The following is a 19909-nucleotide window of genomic DNA, read 5'->3' on the forward strand; positions in this document are numbered from 1 at the left end:
AATTTTGAGTCCTCCAATAGTTCTTTTGTTAGTTTTATAATCATCAATTCAGCTAGCACTTCCATTTTAATGCCTCTTATTTCCTACTCCTTATATTATCATTTGTCCTAAAATACTCATTGGTTCTCACATCTTACTCCAGTGATGTACTCTCAACCTCACCTCCACTTGGAACTTATCATTCTCTGTGATCTTCCACACCAAATCTCTTTTTGCTGTTGATCTCCACCCATCAATTGTGCCCCTCCCAAGAATTGCAATTTGACAGTGTCTCTCAATTCTGCAGTGCATGCATGTTTACTTCTGACAGTAGTAAATTATTTGGAATTATTATTATTATTATTAGTATTATTATTAGTAGTAGTAGAATTAGTAATTATTTGGAATATTGTCTACAGTTATAGGGTAATTTATACTGTAAACTCTTGATCATTTCATCATTAGTTTTTGCCTTCTGCGAGACCAGAAACACTGTCTTCTGTCTCTGAAGTCTCATGTTCTTTTTGCCATGGAATTAAGAAGGCCAAGCGATTTCCCTCTTCTGCATGTCTTTTCAAATATTATTTTTTTACATCTTTAGTATTACTGTGCTTCTGTTCCCTGTTCAAGTGCTGATTTTACAGTCTTTTCTGACTTTTCTGCAGCCTCATGTCTTTCTGTTGTTGACTCCATGTGAGGATTCATCAAGTTCTTAGAATTATGAAATCATAGAATAATTTGAAGGGACCTGAAAGAGCATCTAGGTATAACCCCCTTGCCACTGGGGGTTCTTCTCTCCTTCTCCACCATGCCCAGTCATGTTCTTCCCTGCTGTGCTCTCATCTTGTTTTCTAAAATCTTTGCTCTACTAAAACCTTTGCTCTTATCCTGTTGCCATTTTCAGGCCCATGCTCTCAGTGGAGTAGAGGCTGGATAGCAGTCAATGGACAAGATGAATGGAGCTTCTGGAGGACCGTCTCAGCTGTTATAACATCCTCCTGTTCTCCTCTCCAGGCCAGGACTCGCACCGTGTCCTAGGGTGATGTTATGATGCTTGTATCCCCATCAATGTGTTCTGTTAATGTTGGATATTATGTTCTGTACCTTTAAGACGGGCTCTGAAGAATGAAAGTTTTGTTTTGGTTTTCTTATCAGCCTGGCTGGGATACAGAGACTGTGGCTTTTGCTTTCACTGCTTTTGCTTTTCGCTTTGCTCTTTTGCTCTCGCTCCTGTTCTGCTTCTGCTTGCTTTTGCTTCTGCTCATTGGCTGGTTTGGCTAAGCAGCCCAAGTTCTTCCTGGACTGTTTCTCCTTTCTTTTTTTCAACTGTCTCCAGCCTGCTCTGGACTGGGACCTGGAAACACCAAGAATTTGCACCGTGTGGCCTGCAGCAGCTGCCTCAGCCCCGGAGCGGCCACCCAGAGAGAGACTTTCTGAATTTGTCATCTTTTTCAGAGTGCTGCCATCCGATATTGTTTATTTTGTGGGCTGGGGGGTGCTGTGCCTGTTAAATAAACAGATTCTTTTCACTTCTCTCCAAGGAATTCTTCCCGAACCGGTTGGGGGGAGGGGCCATGTGGGTTTGCTTTCTGGAGGGGCCCTCCTTTGGAAATTCTCCACCAAATTTGCCCTAAACCAGGACACTGTGGTACAGCACACTTCAACATCTAATCACCTCAACTCTCTGGGATTAATTCTTCTATTTACTCATGAAAAATTGAAGAGGAAGACACCTAAATGCTAATGGTCTGTCTCTCCCTGTCCTGCAGTAGATTTTAGGTCTCCAATCCTTCTTTCTAATTCATTAAGTAATGCCATTTTACCACTTGCACAGTGATTCCTTCAAAGTCACACTTTGAATGGCACTTCCTATTTCAGCTTTTCTTCAAACAAAACAATCTCCACAACTGCAGCAATTGCAAATTTAGAATAAAATATAAGGCAGCCTAGCATAGCCCCAGCTACAAACTGTCTGGGGACTGTAATAGATTTGGTATGACTTAGATCAGCCTGAAGATAATCTCAATGACCTCTGTCTGTCCAATGGGAACCCCTGCATTGGGTAAAGATCAAGGAAATACTTAAGTATTTTACCTTGCCTTACCTGACTGGTCATGATTCCTCCCTAACCAAGCACTCCTACAATAAGAAATAGCAAATGGTGGTGTAGAACATTGATTGTGGTTTTGCATAATTTGGTTTTTTTGTCAGGAGGGAAGAAAACAAACATGGAAGTAATTTTTTCCGTGGGAAGCTGCTAGAAGCTTCCTCCGTGCCTGGCAAAGTCAGTCACAGGCTGGCTCTGAAAATATGCTGCTAACCCAATTAAATTAATTGGTAAGACCTCTGTGATGACATACTTAAGAAGGAAAAAAATCACATACAATTCTTCTTTCTTCTCCTCCAAGCGGTGGTGAGGCAGCCACTAGGGCTCTTCCCAGTGTGGCCACAGGGGCCATGCCAACAGGGGCCATCCTGGTGCCGCAATCTGCCCCACAGCCTGGACCATGCAGCTGCAGCCAGCACCGGGAGCACCCATGTGGCCAGGGCTATCTCAACACAGTCCACAGCAAACTGTGCTTGCTTGGCTGCTTTAACTAGCCATGCTGAGGGCAGAAGGGCAGAGGCAGCAGCAGCAGCTGCTCCTTTCAGCGCGCCACATGAAGAGAGGCGTTGAATGGAGCTGGCACTGCGGCAGCTGGTGCCACCTGTGCTGCGCCGGTGGGGAACACATGGCCAACAGCAAAGGTCATGACAAGCAAATCCCCAATGCAGAGCTTGGATGGAATCAACACTGTAAGAACCTTTCAACTCATAGAACTTGATAACAACCGAATCTACCAACCCCAATTCTTTCCTACGTCAGAGAAAAGGAAAAGGTGAAGACACAAGAACAACATAGGGACACCAAGGTCAGTGAAAGGAGAGAGCAGCAGGAAGTGCTCCAGGCATCAGAGGTGAGATTCTTCTACAAGTCACGGTGAGGACTATAATGAAACCGTTTTCTTGTAATTTGTGAAGTACATGTGGGGATGCAGAAGTGCACTCACAGCCTGTGAGAAAAGGTGTTCATGCTGGAGCATGTGGAAGCTGAAAAGCTGTAATCTAGTGGGAAACTCGAACAGAGAGAGAGAAGAGAAAGGGAACCCTTGCTTCCAAACCAGAACAAAAGATCCTTAAAAAACTACACCCCATGAATTAAAATGACCCGTGCCATGTAGTTCGAAAAGACTATTTTGCCCATGAGAGTGTGTCATTGTGCCCCTCTGAGTGTCCACTTGGGGTCACCCTGGCTTGCTCTGACACAGGAAGCAGCAAGGGACACTCTCCTGTTCCTCGGGAAGGCAACTAAGGCTTTCGCCTTGCACAGGCGAGGCTCTGTGCAATGAAAGGTAGAAGAAGGAGTGGACTTCTGTTGAGGGTTCAGTATGGCTTTATTGAGGAAGAGCACCAAATCAAACCACAACCCAAAGGGTCCAGTCAGCAGAAGATGCCGGACTGGGCTGCGCAACATATTATAAAGGAGGGAGGGAACTGGGGAGGGGCTCGCCCATCTGCCAATGGGGTTACAGGAGGGTGTGGGGAGCAGGGGAACAGGCATTTAGGGAAACCAATTAGGGTAATCTGGGGGCGGGGCCCCAGTGCCAGAACCTATCACTTGACGCCCTTGGTAGAAGTTTCTAGAGGGAGAGGATGGGCTGTCGAGTGACAGACAGGACACTGGGGAGGGGTTGAAGGAGTGACACACAGTTTATAGGGAACAGGGGAGGAGGCAGGGTGATTGACACTAAAGAAGAGGGAGGATGCAACAGGGGCAGAACCATTATAACGGGGGAAACTGGAACAAACCAAAGTACAAACCATTACAACTGAAACGTACAAAAATACAATCGGAGTGACTAATGTTACAGCCAGTTGGGCAGGACTACTCCTGAAAATTAGAACCACGTTGGAGAAGTTCACAAAGAACTGTCTCCCATGGGAAGGACCCCACAATATAACAGAAAAGATTCCTCTTCCTAAGCAAACTGAAGATTTTTAGAAGTGACAAGCTGGGTAAAACCCCATGCTTTGTCTCCCTGCACTGTCAGTGGGAAAGAAAGAAGGGCTGGGGGGGGGGGGGGGGGGGGGGGGGGGAGTAAAGGTTTATTTTAGTTCTCATTATCCTCTTTTAATTCTTTTAATAAATTTTTCTTCATACCATTTAAGTTTTGAGCCTGTTTTGCCCTTAGAGTGTTTTCTCTGAATCCTTATCTCACACCATAAGCATTTTGGTTTTTCTTTCCCCCTTCTCTGCTCAGCTATAGCAGAGGAGAATGAGTGACTGGTTTTTCATGGGTGCCTGTCTTCTAGCCAGTGTCAAGGCCTGATAAACGCAAAATCACTGCAGACAGACTTGTGGAACACGACTTTTTAATAATAATTTTGCTCAGTAATGATAATTTTGCTATAAATGCGATTAATAAGAATATCACCTCCTACTTTCAGCATTCTACCAGAACACAGATGCACAAGTACCTCATGTTTTCTGTATGAGTCTCAGCTTTCTTGCATCAGTCTATTCTGGCAGGTGCTGAGGAGAGAAAGTACCTCTGTTAAAATTCATAGATCTAGTTCAGGAATGGACTGGGAATTAAGGTTTCTTCACACAAGGAAGAGGAGAAAGAACAGAAGGTTGTGGGCTGTTGGGCATCTTCTCTTTGAGAAGGGAAGAAGAAATCTAAAGTAAAAAGTAGGTGAAACCTAAAGGAAAAAGTAGGTGAAAAATTTTGTTGTATTTATCCACCCTGCTGAGGATGACAGTATTCCTTCAGAGGCGAAGTTGGAGCAGAGCAGTCCTTGAGTCATAAGACTTCAGTGATCTGGCCATGAAACATCACAAGGAATCTCACCTGGAAAAATGATTAAAGAAACTGAGGTCATGTCAAATACAAAATGTAAATAAACATATTACTGAAGAAAATAAGGACTATGTAAATGTCCAGGACATTGTACAAGCTCTCTGGGCAACAAAAATTCACCAGTCAGATGGATGAGGATAGCTTTGCTTCAAGGAGGAATTTAATTTAGGGACTGGAGATCCCTGGAAACCTATTTTCTCAGTGTTGTGTAACTTTTTTTTTTTTGCTTAGTTAAAATTGACAGCATGTTAATTGACCTACAGTAAAGGAATCCTTTCTATTAACTGGTATCACTGATAATAAAATACAGCATTGTCTGTATGGAAAACAGCACAAAAATAGGAATAAATGTGACATGAGTGAAAACTACTAGTTTCATCTTCTGATGTGGAAATTGCAGTGTAAGTGCCTTTTTAAGATGGTCTAAACTGAAAAGTTGGGGTGGGTCCAGTTATATTAAAAAAAACACATGAACTTCAAATTATCTTTTTCTGAAAAGCTAAAGTGTGCCTCTTTTTAAGCCAACCTAGCTCAAACAGTGAGGGAAATAATGGAAGTACTATGCAACAGCTTCCATGTGACTGAACTCTTCCATTTGCCCCAGTGAACCAGGTCTGAACCTGAACTATGTAGAAAGGCATGATAGGAAGTAAGACAAAAAAAGCCTGTAGAAAACACAGTAGAAAGCTTTTAAGGATCACAGTCAAAACTTGTTTGAATATGTTAAGTGCTGGTTCATGGATGCAAGACATGCAGCAATCTAAATTGTGATGGGATCTAACAAAGGGTTAGGAAAGTGAAACATTTCCTGCAGTTTCTATGCTTATTTTGTGTGCATTTTCTGCTTTGGAATTGAAAAATTAATCTTGAATTCCTAAGCATCTTAGCTTTTTAGCTTGAAAAATTTTGCTCTGATCCAGTGATTTGAGTTGCTTGCATTTAGGCAGCTCCAGGAAAAAAAAAATCTGTGAAATACTAGGAATAATATAAAGATGTAGTATGACTGTCAAACTATCAAAAAGAAATCAAACTTTCAATAGATAACTAAGAACACTACAGTCTACCAAAGTACTGTAATATATCATGTCCAAGACATACTACAAATCCAGTATTATTTCTGAACAAAGAATCTTTGAAAAGACAACCTTTCACAGAAATCCTGGTAAACTTACACCAGTGTCTTGGTTTGAAAGACGGATGTCTCTTATGGAAGGCAGGAGCCTCTCTTGCAATGAAGAATATAAACCCCCTCCCTCTGAATTATTATAATTTTGAAATTAAGGGGCTCTCAGGCAAAGATATGAGGATAGGAATAATAGTTCTTTACAAGTATGTATAGCAAGGTTAAAAAACAACAAAAACTGTGGCATTCCCCTGCACAATGATGTAATGCAGATATTCTGAAGCTTCACTCTTTTCCAGTACAGCCTGGATCAGTCCTTGGCAGATGGTGGGGCTGTGTTCCCATCCCTGGGGCAGTCAGTTCCAGGTGTACTGCATGCCCTTCCAGGTGAAAGCAAACTGAGGCCTGCATTCTGCTGCCAGAAGAATGAAGAAAATTGTATTGGCAATGTCTATAGTGGCATACCACCTTGCTGCCTTGGACTCCAGCTCCTACTGGAGTTCCAGCATGTTCAGCACAGCAGCACTCAGCAGTGGAGTTACTTCATTCAAGGCACAATTCCACAGTCAATCTCCATTCTCTGTCAGACTTGTGCACAGGCCAAATGCAACTGTTATGAAGGGTGAGTGGATTTTGCTGACCACCCCTTGGCTCTCCAGCTCATGGATCATTTTGTGCATGGGGATCACCGCATCTCAATTCATCCAGTACTGCCAGTGATGCACTATTCAGGTGGCAATTGGTGCTCCTTGCTCTTGCACCTTCAGGAGTCCTACTGCAGATGGGTTTTCTGATTGTCCAGGCAAGGTGTTCAACTGCTAAATGTTCTCTGCCTCTACAGCAGCTATTCCAAAAGCCCACCCGAGTCCCTTTGGGTCTTTGTAATAGCCATTCCAGAGGAAGCCTATGCTCAGAATACATGGGGCCTCTGGGCCACTAACAATAGGATGTTTCTGCCACTCCTTCCCAGTCAGGCTCACCTTGGCTTCCAACATTCATTCAAGAGGTTCCTTCAAGGGGATCCAACAGATCCCCCTTCTGTAATACCTGGCAGCTCAGTCATGGGAGGCTGATGCTACCTTCACTTTAGGGGAACTCTCTTGGCTACTGTTTCCCTCCTTGAGCTGACGCACTTGTTCTTCAGGGCAGAAGTGGTTTCCCATCCCACCTTCTCATGTCTTCCCCATGGTTGCGCAGAAAGAACCACAGGCCAGCTTGTGGGGTGTACCCTGTGTCTCTAACTGGGGAATATTGGGCTCTGACTTTGGGGCCTGTGACTTGCCCTGGTGCAGCACTGATCTCCCTCATCTCCTCCCGCATCTCCCTCATCTCTGCTTTGAGGTCCTTTAATCACAGCAGAGACGTGAACCTATATTGGGCCATTGATCATACTCACATAATTTCTGAGCCTGTTGGTGACAGAACCCACTGTCTCTCAGTTGTCCTTGGCATTAATTGTTGTAATTGTTGAAGTAGTGTACTGGGATGGCCCTAGCTTTGCCAGGTTACACAACATTTGCCCTGTGCACTTGACTTTATCAGGGTCATTATCATGCTGCCTCTTCCTTCCAAAGAGTACCTCCAATACTGCCACTTCTCTCAGCTATTGGATCCCTTCCTCAAGGGTCTTCCAGCACATTCTATGATGGTGCTCCTGCATTCTCTCCCTGTGGACAAACCTCTCTGTTACACTCATTAAAAGCCACTCCCAGAGGGAAAGGGACCCTGGCTCCCTTACAGAAATCTGATTCATACCTGAGTCCTGGGTCAAGAGTCCCAAATTCCTTGCCTCACCACCATTCAGTTGCCCACCTGTATCCATAAGGTCCCAAACCTGAAGTAACCAGGTTGAATAAGCCTTACGTCCCCATTGTACAATGTCTTTTCACATATTACAGAGAGTGTCATACAACAGGGACCCAATGATGATCTCAGCCTCCTGCTCCCCTATGGATTGTGAGCTCCCTCGTTTCCCATCATTATTAACTGGGTGTGCTGGTTTGATCTTAGACTTCTGCTTTTCCACAGGGGTGACTGCAGCTGTCTGTGACTGCTCTTGCGGGACAGCTGGAGCCTGGATGGTTATAAGTCTATGGGTTCCACTGCTGCACCCTCTTTGAGGCAAGGGGAGGATTTCCCACCACCTGCTGAAGTCACACCTCACCTATTTCCTTCAGCAGAACCCCCACCCATGGTGTATAAAGAGGTTTTACAGTGACTTCTAAGAGCCAGAAAGAAGTTTGGTAAGAGGATCCATGTTTACCCATGAAAGAATTTCCTACCAATGTTGTTGACATAGAAACCAAGAAAGAAGGGCAAATAAGAGAAACCTGCAATTGTCTATTCCAATAAGCACTTTGTCTCTTCTGACCAGTGAGTAAAGTGTAAACTTAGGAGATTTTTTAAGAATGTATAAAAAGCATGCATGCTAGAACAAAAACGGGTTTGAAGCCTTCTGCAAATGGAGTATTGCTTTATATTGTCTCCATTTCAACTATGACTGTCTCAACTACAACAAATGGTGACGGCCAAAGTGATGGGGGAGCAGCTGAGAAGGGCTGCCAGCAGCCAGGAGAGCTGCAACAGTTGGGTTGTGGGGTGAGGCATGGCCCGACACAGGGCCCCAGTGTAGCTTTTGGGAGCAGCAGAAAGATGCTGTCCATCTGGATGAAATTGATTTTGACACCTGGAATGCAGGTAAGCCACTGGGAACAATGGGGAGTTCCAGTAAAGCATAAAGCAACATGGGGAGTTGCTGTAAGTCCAGACTGATCTTTCATACTTTCATATAATAAAAGTGAGCCACTGGGGAACATAATGGAGAATCAGTTAATAAGGGAAGACAAACTGCTTCAAAGTTTTGCTGAAGAAGAAGGATTTTCAAGCTTTTAATTGTGCCCTTCATGGTGTGTTGTGGAAAAATCATAGGACTTTGAAACTGATGCTAGTGTTGCCTTTAATATTGTCAGAATATGGAAGACAGAACAAGAAATGGGAGTTAATGGGGAACAGCAGAAAGATGGGATTCAGCTTGAGAATGTGTTTTTCCTGGAGGAGTCAGATGGAGTTGCTTTTGTGGGGATTTTTCTGGGGTCTGCTATCATGGGCAACAGGTGGTGCTCCTTGGTATATCTCTAAAGGACTGTATTATGCCTGTGTGGCTTTCTTTGGCACAAAAATTAATCAAACTGAATGCTAAGTTAAAATATGTTATTTCTGCTGAAATGCATTCACAGTAGAGACAAATTGAAGAACAAGCTGAGGTGTTTGTCCCCTCACTCCCCGCCGAACTGAGCAGAAGAATGAATTCATTAAATCTGTAATTTGTCGTTACCTGAAATGCCGGTGATAAGATTTCCTGAAGGAGCCTCTACCCACCCTGCGACGAGCGGCTGCCGGCACCCAGGAGATGTTGCTGCGGGTGTGAGGGAGAGACGCCACTGTTTGGGACCCCCTTGAACCCCCAGGACCTCTCCCCCATCCTTACTGCCCTTCCGGAGGCGGTGCAAAGGGGGCGGGAGCTGCATCCCGATGGAGGGGGCCATGTCTGCTGCAGTTGGAGGAAGTCCGTGGGGAGGGCTCAGATCTTTCAAAAGTGTTGGGAGCTGCGCAGAGCTCTGTGTTGCTGCTTCACGTAGAAGAAACTGGACCAAAGAGGTCTTTGATCTACAGGGCAACCTCAAGTATTTAGGACTCAAAAAGTGACAGATCAATGCCTGGAAAAGGAATGCATTATTACAGCCAAGGGACATTATCCAGATACCACAATAATAACAGGTTTTATTAACATGGGAGGAGATGTAGCTAGACCTTCACAACTATTTTGGCCTCAACTATGGCCTCTCATTCAAGCAGGTTTTGGAAACATGGAACTCAGTGGCTCTGCTACAGGAGGTCTGTCTGCCATTGTGATTAATGTAAAAAATGCTTATGGCCAACAAGCTAACATCAGGCCTTATGTTTCCAATGCCCCATGTAACTTATGGGGATGAGATTGTTTATCCCAATGGGGTGTTAAAATTACTATGGATTTTTAGCAGGGACCACTGTGATGCAAGGCCTTAAGCATCCAGTTGTAACCTTGACATGGTTAACAGGTAAACATGTCAGGATTGACCAGTAGCTGCTTCCTATTGAAAAACTTACTGCCCTGCAAGCATTAGTAGCAGAACATATTGAAGAGTGAGCTGGACATATTGAAGAGTCATTTAGTTCATGGAATCCCCCTGTTTTTGTGATTTAAAAAAAATCAGGAAAATGGAAACTTTTGCATGATCTACAGCAAATAAATGCTGTAATTGTTACAACAGGATCTTTACAACCAGGTCCTCTAACACCTACAATGATTCTACAGGGATGGGAGATAATTATCATTGATTTCAAAGATTGCTTTTTTACCATTCCATTGGCTGAACAAGATAAGGAAAAATTTGCTTTTACCATGCCGTGTTTAAATCATGCTGAATCTAATAAAAAACATCAATGGAAAATTCTAATGGTTTGTGGCACAGGCCTTATCAAAGGTGCAAGAGCAATTTAGTAATTACTATTGCAATCATTACGTGGATGATATCTTGTTGGGTTCTGATAATAAACAACAGCTGTCAGATCTTGAACAAAGTGCTGTAACAAATTTGAAAACTTTTGGATTTCATTATTGCCTCAGAGAATGTATGAAAATAGATGCCTTGGAAATACTTGGGGTTGATAATAACAAATACTTGGATTATGTCTCAACCTGTAAAATTAGACATTGAAGTTAAAACTGTTACTGATGTATAAAAATTGGTTCATGCAATAGCTTGGATTAGGTCATATTTAGGAATAATTTATTATCAAATGCAACCTTGGTTTGAATTATTGTCAGGGATTACTTCTACTGATGAGAGATATTTGATTGATGTAGTAAAAAAAGTTAATGAAAAAAGTTGAATTGGCTTTGACCTGAAAACTTGTTAGCAGGACAGGTACTTCTGTTGGTGTGTTATAATTTATTTTGAAAGAACAAAAATATAATGTGGAGGGTTGTGTCAATAGAATGATAATTGGGAAGATAAATTATATATTTTAGAATGGGTATATTTATCTTTCAGATCTCGAAAAACAGTTTCAGGACTATGAGGTTTTTGCAGATATCATTATCAAGGGTCAGATGTTGTCATAAAATCTTAGGCCATGATCCTGTAAATATTGTGATGTCTGTATAATAATAGTATTTTTAATGGGGTTTTCAAAACAATAATAAATTGCAATCTGCTTTATCTTATTTTACTGGTTAAATAATGTATCATTTACCTTCTCATCCTATTTGGACGTTCCTTTTTCAGGGAAACAAATTTGTTCTCCTGTTCCAGTGGAAAGTACAACAGTTTTTACAGATGGATTGGGGAAAAACTGGAAAAGTTGCTGTACCTTGGAACAAGGATGATTGTTGGGAATATGAATTTATGATTCAACAAGGATTCCCTTAATTGATCGATGTGGATTCCCTTATAGCTGCTTTGGCAGTAAAAATGGTACCTAATGTGTTATTTCATCAATTTTTTTCCAAGGTACTTAGGCACTATGGCAATAACTGAAGTTGTCACAAAGTGAAGGAAAATCAATGATTTCTTCTTGTCCTGATTGTCATATGACTCATATTTCGTACTATTATGGTACCAGTCTTAGAGACCTACTCCTTTTGTAAGAATGGCAAACAGATGTTATAGAAATGCCTGAGTTTGGCCATTTAAATTCTGTTTATGCTGCAGTTGACATCTTTGCTCATGTCATGGGTTGCATTAGCATTGGCAGGTGAAGCAGTTTAGGATATTATTCATAATTTTTGCCATGCCTTTTCTGTTGTAGGTGTTTCATCACACATCAGGACAGATAATGGCTCGGTATATGTTTCAAAAAACTGCAGATGTTTTTCTGTGCCTAGGTAGTGATCATTCCCCATGCTTCAATAGGCCAGGCAATTTTTGGAACATGCTCATGGTGTTTTGAAGCATCAGGTTTAAAAATAAAAAGGGGGAATGTATAGGGAATTACATTAAGTGAGATTAGATAAAACTGTTTATGTGCGAAACATTTTGTGTCCTTTACCTGATATACACTTGTTTCCTATATTCTATTATTTTTCTTCTTTGAATTCTAAATAGTCAAAACATGTCTGTGTAGTTATCCAAGTCGACCTCACCTTATGTCTGAATGCTAAATAGGCTAAGCCTATCAGCAGCGCTTGGTTAGTATCTAGAGGAAATCAAACCCTCTGGTGCAGTTCCGGTCACAGCCGGCAGGGGCGCTGGTGGCTCCCGGTGGGCAGGGCAGGTGCGGTGATCCCCACGGGGCTGCAGGGGGCGCTCCTGCGCGGGCTTGGGGAGCACACGGTAATGGCGGCTTTGTCTGAGATGGGAAGGGATGGAAGAGAGGCTGTGCTTCCCAAACCCCCTGGGGCAGTTGGTCCCGGTGCCCCAGCAGGACTCTCGGAAGCAGCAAGCTGGGCCGGCAGGAATGAGCAGAAATCCCTGGCTGGTGGACAAGATCTATCAGAAACTCCGTGGCAGTAGCTGGAATTGTGGGGCGTCCTGGCAGGGCAGGGGATGCAGGGCCCAGCAACAGAAGAAAGGCAGCTCCCAGCTGGGTTATAGTGGTGACAGCAAATTCTTTTCCCCAAGCCGCAGGTCCGACCATCATCCTCTGAAGCCCAGAGAGAGTGAGAGACTTCAGCTGCCTCCAGTCCCGTCCTGTATTTGCCCCAAATCTCGTGGTATCTCTCTCCTCGGAGAGAAGCTCCCAGAGAAAAGAAGTGTAGCCAGATGCTACACTCCCCTCTCAACCTTGACCACTTCTTTTTTCTTCAGTACCCATAAGTACCCAGTAGTTAGTTTCCCAGCAACTTATGGGAAAAAAATCTATAAGTAAAGAAAGAAAGAAACCCATCCACCCCCCAACAACTAGTGAGCACATTAAAATTGTAACAGATGCTACTCTTGAATATCATAAAGTTGCCTGTATTTTGGTATTTCCTCTATGGGTTCATATTTCCCCATGAAAATATAGTGAATTTAAAATGAAAAAAATTTTGAAATCTTTTTCATAAATTTTGATAAATTCTTTAAATAATGTTTAATTTGCAGTAACTCATTGAGCTGTGTAGAAGAGGGTATTTTTAAACTTTTTTTCACCATCCTCCAAGTAGTTGTTAAAACAAAAAGAAAGCAATTGTCTACACCATAGACAACTCAATTTTTTGCAAGGTAATCTATACATGCCAGGGTATACAGTGATGTCTCTGTACCTCTTTTAACATAATTGCTTCTGGGTGAACGTTTTAGTTGCAAAATTGAAAGCTTTGTGTACTTTTTGCTGAATTATTAAACTTTTAAAAATGAATTGTTTATTACATATGAACTACGACTTTTTTCTTGGTATAACAGCATTTCTCTATTATGCAAAATATACAGAAATGACAATTTCCCTTTCTATTCAAAAAGATTTTAATTGAAATTTGTCTGAATGGGGTAATCTTTGTTATTTCCACAATCTTATAAATTGTTTATATTTTCTTCTTCTTGTCATAGTTCATATGAACTTATTTTAGAGGTATTATGAATGATCATGAAGGTGAAAAAGCAACTTATATTCTTAACTTTTTGGTCAGAAAACAACAGATGATTGAGATTGAGTAATATTTTCTGTTTTACTGGTAAAGAATTACTATTCTGTCAAAAATAAAAATGGTATTTCAGAGGAAACATTTATCTTTAGCTAGTTAAAAACTTTTCAGGAGGATAACTTTGTTAATTACATGAAATATATTTAGTTTTTTGTTGTTGGTTCCTCTCCTTCTCTTCAGTTTGTGCATAGTTCTTTATTTTTCCAAATATTTACTGTTCTTTAGATTTTTAAAAAGGGGAAGTGGGGGAAGGTGATTGAACCATGTCTGTGTTGAGAATTACCTACAATAGACTGTTGTTAAGAAAGTAACCAGATGTTTAATTAAAATATTTGATACTCTATGTTAGAGTGAAAAGCTCTTTTTTAATCACAGATAAAGCAAAGTCAGAGGAAAGGCATGCTTTTGCATTATGACATGGGGAAGTAATTTGGGCATGTGTTTTTGAGATATCTAACTACTCACAGAAGAATTATGCTAAAACTGGAGCTATAGTTTCAAGTTTAGTATCTTTCACTGGAAGTTGGACCTGAAGTCCATTACAAAGTAAAACTCACAAGTGGGGATTTTCTTTTTTTGTTTTTGAGGGTGTAATTGCCTTGGTGTGGTAGGCCGACCCAGGCTGGATGCCAGATACTCACCAAAACAACTCTAGGCTCCCCTCTCCAAGTGGACAGGAGAGAGCAAAAACAAAACAATGTGTTCCTGACTTGAGCTAAGGACAGGGAGAGATTCACATACAGATTATTGTCATGGACTTGACTTGGGGATATTAACTGAATTAATTACCAATCAAAATCAGAACAGGAAATGAGAAGTAAAGCAAATCTTAAAATCACCTTTCCCCCAACCCTTTTGTCCTTCCAGGTCTCACTTCCACCCCCGCTAGTGGCACAGGGAGACAGCAATGGGGGTTATGTTCATCTCATCCTAGGTTGTTTCTGCCACTGGTCAGGGAGAGCAGTCTTTTCCCTGCACCAGCATGGGGTCCTTTCCACAGGAGGTCTTCATGAACTGCTCCAATGTGGGTCCCTTTCCACAGTGTGCAGTCCTGCAGACACAGCCTGCCCCAGCTTGGGTTCCCCATGTGATTAGAAGTCCTACCAGGAAACCTGCTCCAGTGTGGGAACGTCTCTCCACAGGTCTGCATGTCCTTGCCAGAAATCTGCACCAGCACAGGTCTTCCAGAGGCCTTCACAGCCAACTCTCAGGCATCCACCTGCTCCAACGTGGGACTCCTCCACCAGCTGCAGGTGGATCTCCATGGACTGCAGGGGCACAGCTGCTTCACCATGGGCTGCAGAGGAATCCGAGCTCCAGTGCTTGGAGTTTCTCCTCCCCCTCCTTCTTCACGGACCTTGGTGTCTCCAGAGTTTTTCCGCTCATATATTCTTACTCTGCTCTTATCTCAGCATATTTATAATTGCACAATAATTCTTTTCTCTTCTTAAAATATGTTATCACAGCCGGCCGGGGGGTGCTATGTACAAATCATGAACGGGATTGGACTGCTGACGAATGTGTCTCAAGCTGTTTTATTTTCTAGCATCAGTCTCATTACATGGTTTTGACAATGGGAAGATGCCAGCAGCTCACATCCCCACAGCAAAGATCTTAATGTTAAAACTTACTTTAAAAGTTTTTTTGACTAATCACAAAGCAAAAGCATATTGACAGTAGTTCTATCCAACCACTATAAGCACACCTACCTTTGGTTAAAACAATGTTTGCTTATTTCAAACACAATATCTACTTGTAAGTCTTAAAACAAAATGCAGAGGGCTCCATTATTAAGCTTAAAACTTCCTAATATCTCACTAGAAATACTCTTCTGTAGTTTAGGGAGTTATTCTAGACAAGCATTAATACTAAGACCATTGTTCTATTTGTCCTTATTTTTCTAATTTGTATATAATTTTTCTGCTGACAGATCTTATGGCTACTGCTTAGCTCTAATCGCAATTCTGCTGTCTCTGAGGCCTGCCTTCTGCAGCTTTCCCAAAACCCTCTGATTTTAAGGATTCCCACAGTTCCCCATGTCCTGAAAAGCCAGGACATCCACTGCTTCTCTCGTGAAGGTGTGGTGATTTGACAGGCAATGGGATTTCTGGGATGCTGTGGTCAGGCCAATGGGTGCTCAGATTTTAATATTGGCACCTGGTTTGGCCATTGGGACATTGGATCCGCCTCCGAGAACACAGGGTTAAAGGCCGGGCTCCACGCTGGGCGATTCTCTTTGGATTTCCGGAGAGAGAAGCAGGTCAGATCTCCCCTGGCCAGCTCTCCACTACTGGGCCGGACAGGGGAAAGCCACGCGGCCTGGGAGAGGTGGGCCTGACCCTGAGGGGACAAGGGTGGAAGCATTGCAGAACTACTGAGAGGTATCCCCGCGCCCTCCCTTTCTGGGAGACAGAGACAGAGCCGTGCCTGGGACTATTATCTTGGAATTTGATATCGTGTGCTGCCGGCACAGCCGACCTGTGTCCTGCCACTTGTGGGAGCTTTTAACCCTTTGTGGACAATGAAAACTTTACAGAACATTAACCCTTCCTAGAAAAGAGATAAGAGTAGAGAATGAAGAAGGAAATGGGCAAGTGATGGAAGGACTAGGCCGAGAGAGAGAAGTTGGAGGAATGGAGAAGATGGAGGGGCATTTTTGCTGGACTCTTTTTGTATAGCCATGGGCTGTTTCCTTGTGATACAGAGACTGCATTCCAGGGGGAGGCAGGACCTCAGCACCAGGAGGTTCAGTGTGGGTACCCCTTGGCCCCAGAGGGTGCAAGAAACATGGGGGGGACAGATGTCCCGAAGTTGAAACTGTGCCTTTTTGGAATGAGACAAGGCATCCTTAAAAGAGGAACCCTAGAAGCTGCCCTGGTCCATGCACAGTGGTGAGAGCACTGGGCAGGGAAGGAAGATGTCACGATGGCAAATGATCTCTGGGCAGTGCCATGTGTGACAGGAAGCCCATGGCACAAGAAGGACTCCTCTCCTCTTCATGAACTGAAGATTGATTGTTTGAAGGGTGGTGCCGGACCGAGAGTTGGTGATTTGGGGAATGTATTGTATTGGAGAGTTGGGGAGGAGGAGATGTATTTGTGAAGTTTTCATTTTCCTTGTGTGTGTTTCTTTTTTCCCCCTCTCTTGTATTTTAGTTAATAAAGTCTTCTTTATTTCTAAATGAGAGGCTGCTTTGCTTATTCCGGGTCACATCTCACTGCAGAAACCAGGGAGAGGGTATTTTCATGGGGGCATGGGCATTGTGCCAGTGTCAAACCATGACAGAAGGGTCTAGTCCTTGAGGATCATCAATAGTGATACTGAGGATACAAAAATCACAGTCCTTCTTACCTTTTCTGTAGGGCAATTTCAGCTCTCTGATGAGAGGTACATGGCTAGCATGGCTACATGCTCTTATTTGATCTGGTGCTGTGGGTGATGAAGTTCAGTTTTTCCCCAGTTATAAGAAATCTAGATGTAATTTTGTGTCACGGAGACTGCCCATGTTCTGTTCAGTCTAGTTGTCCTTACCTACAGCACAGCCTTGGCAAGCCTCCTGAAACTTTGTGGGTCAGGCCAGGCAATCAGGAAAAGGAGGTCCCGTTCCCTGCACTTAATTCTTATGTGATGGTGTTCATAGGGGTCTTATGTTGAAGGAAGAGACGGAGATCTGACTCCATATTTCAGAAGGCTTGATTTATTGTTTTATGATATATATTACATTAAAACTATACTAAAAGAATAGAAGAAAAAGTTTCATCAGAAGGCTAGGCTAAAAATAAAAAAGAAAGAATGATAACAAAGGCAGCTGTCCCAGACTCTCTGTCCAAGCCAGCTGGGCTGTGATTGGCCATTAATTAAAAACATCCAAGATGGGCCAATCAAAGATCCACCTGTTGCATTCCACAGCAGGAGATAACTATTGTCTACATTTTGTTCCTGAAGCCTCTCAGCTTCTCAGGAGGTAAAAATCCGAAGGAAAGGATTTTCATTAAAAGATGCCTGCGACATTCTTAAGAGTCAATACCATCCTTTCTCTGGAGGCTATTAAGATATCTCTGTCTTCTGCTGGTTCATCCATGACAATGCGTGCATAGAAGTGCTTTAAAACAAGTAAACCCCATCTGAAATATTAGGTTTTCCCACTCTTCTCAGAATTATATGGGGGTGTATGTGTGTGATTACTTATTTATTTATTTATTGTTTTTTCTTTGTTTGTTTGTTATATGGCCTCTGTTGGTTTTGACTGTGCCCTGGATGTGGGAGGTGCTTCAGAGCAAGGACACACTTAAAACTGGGTCATCTTTCTTCACTGACTGGAGAAATTTTTATTGAAAGTCTGCAGTGGTTCTTCAAATCATCTTGTAGTCTCTGGGAAATTGTGGAGTGGAGAAAACATGCCAATAGTGGTAATGGATACTTTGAAATTCAGGAATCAATTCTCTCTTAATTCTTTATTATCAGATCTTATTTTAAAGATTAATTTAGAATTAAAAATATAATTCAATTTCTTTTCTATCTAGAGTTCAAGCTACTAGACTGTATCTGGGTACATTATCCAGCTCTTCCTTGCAGCCATAACAACTAGAAACCCTTTTTTTTAGATAAAAAAAGGTTGTCTGTTCTGGTACTTTCAAAAGTTCTTATTTTCATACAGTCACTTGGTTTCCAGAATTGCACTTCTTTTTACAGTGCCTGAAATACTGTCCAAAGCCAGCCAAATCACGAGAGTCAGGCATATCACAAATCAGGCTCTTAGTTAACATCTATATGAATATGATCAATATGGATAGATCACACATTGTAATCTTCCACTAAATCCCAGATCAAGTCTGGCACAGAGATCACCTTGCATTCCCTGGCCATGTGCAGACCAGGGGATAAATCCTGTTGCCATGGGATAATTGCACTTACAGTAGGTTACTGGAAACAGTTAACATCAGTTGGCCATGCTGAAGAAAACGATAAGGAACATTTAGCTCCAGATGCAGTCCAAAAGTCGGGAATGCATGTTGTCCCCATCTCCAGCACATCTACATCTCTCCTCTCACTTCAGGGATCAGTGTTTCCATTCCTATTGAGCTCATGAAGCAAAGTGATATTACTACACAGGTAAGTAAACACATCTCTGAAATTTAATCCAGCGAGATGAGGGGTATTTTGATCAGAGAATAAAGTGAAGTAGGAAACATGTAATCTGGAATAATTATGAATCTTCTTGGAAGGAAAGAGTTGTCTATTTGCCTCACAAATGTATAACGTAGATTTTTATTTCCTTTTTCAAATACCACCTAAAAGGAGTGGTGCATGCCCACAAAATGCCAGGGACCAGGAGAACTTAGCTGGAGAAACACAGTTTTTTCAGGGTCTTTTGTTAGAGTTGTCATGCATTACTTTTTTTTGGACATATATATACAAAATAGCAGAGATAGCAACATAATTTTCTATATTAATTTAATATCATATGTACACCAGCTGGATAAAGAAAAGATTTAAAGGAAAATAAAATGTAACTGCAGAGAAGCTTAGCAAATCAAATCTAAGCCATTGGTTGTGTAATGGAAGTGTTCAGCCAGGGTAGATGCAGGAGCTCCATTTCTAGATTGCCTGTGGTAGAAAAATGTGATTTTTTTCAGGAAGATAAAATCTAGATTTTCAATAGCAAAGGTGCACTGTAAGCTGAAGCAAAGAATCACTCAATTTTTCCAGATAATTCCTTCTGTCACTTAACCATGACAATTGCATAGTGAGCAGCAGAATTGATATTTCCAATGAAAAGGAAGATTCAATTTCAAAATGATTTTTAAAAGACAACCATGTAGTTTTATAGATACATGAAGAACTACAATTATGTGGTTTTCTGAAACGGAAGAAATAAGATTAAAAACATACACAGACTTCCTGTGAAACTTAGTAATTCCCTTTTTTGTTGGTTTATCCTGATTCCTTTTTCATGGAAGTGGGTCATAACAAGGATGACAGTGCTGAAAATATCTTCTTTTTTCTTTCATCTGAAGTACCCACTGTGATATCATTGCACTGTATGTACTATTCTCTGTTCTCAGAGGCTGAACATTCTACATGATGGCAGCAAAACATGTCACGGAGATGTTGCTGGAAAGGATTTTCTCCATCTACCTTTCTGGTCCTTCCAGAATTCCTGAATGTTTTGGTCTCAGCTCCAAACCTTACACAGTGAATGTCATTGCATGGGAACTAAATAAAAATAGGAAATCATTTTTC

The 19909-nt window shown here is 42.1% G+C and overlaps 1 long non-coding RNA gene across 1 annotated transcript in view; it reads left to right on the top strand.

Moving 5' to 3' along the window:
- The window catches only part of LOC131096014 (uncharacterized), a 104517-nt gene extending 96426 nt beyond the window's left edge, over nt 1–8091 (top strand). Inside the window, exon 3 of the long non-coding RNA XR_009115939.1 lies at nt 8032–8091. This is a non-coding gene — a long non-coding RNA (uncharacterized LOC131096014). The remainder of the gene's footprint in view (nt 1–8031) is intronic.
- Nucleotides 8092–19909: the final 11818 nt, after the last annotated feature.

Source organism: Melospiza georgiana, chromosome Z (genome assembly GCF_028018845.1).
Source record: "Melospiza georgiana isolate bMelGeo1 chromosome Z, bMelGeo1.pri, whole genome shotgun sequence".
Classification (NCBI taxonomy): Eukaryota; Metazoa; Chordata; class Aves; order Passeriformes; family Passerellidae; genus Melospiza; species Melospiza georgiana.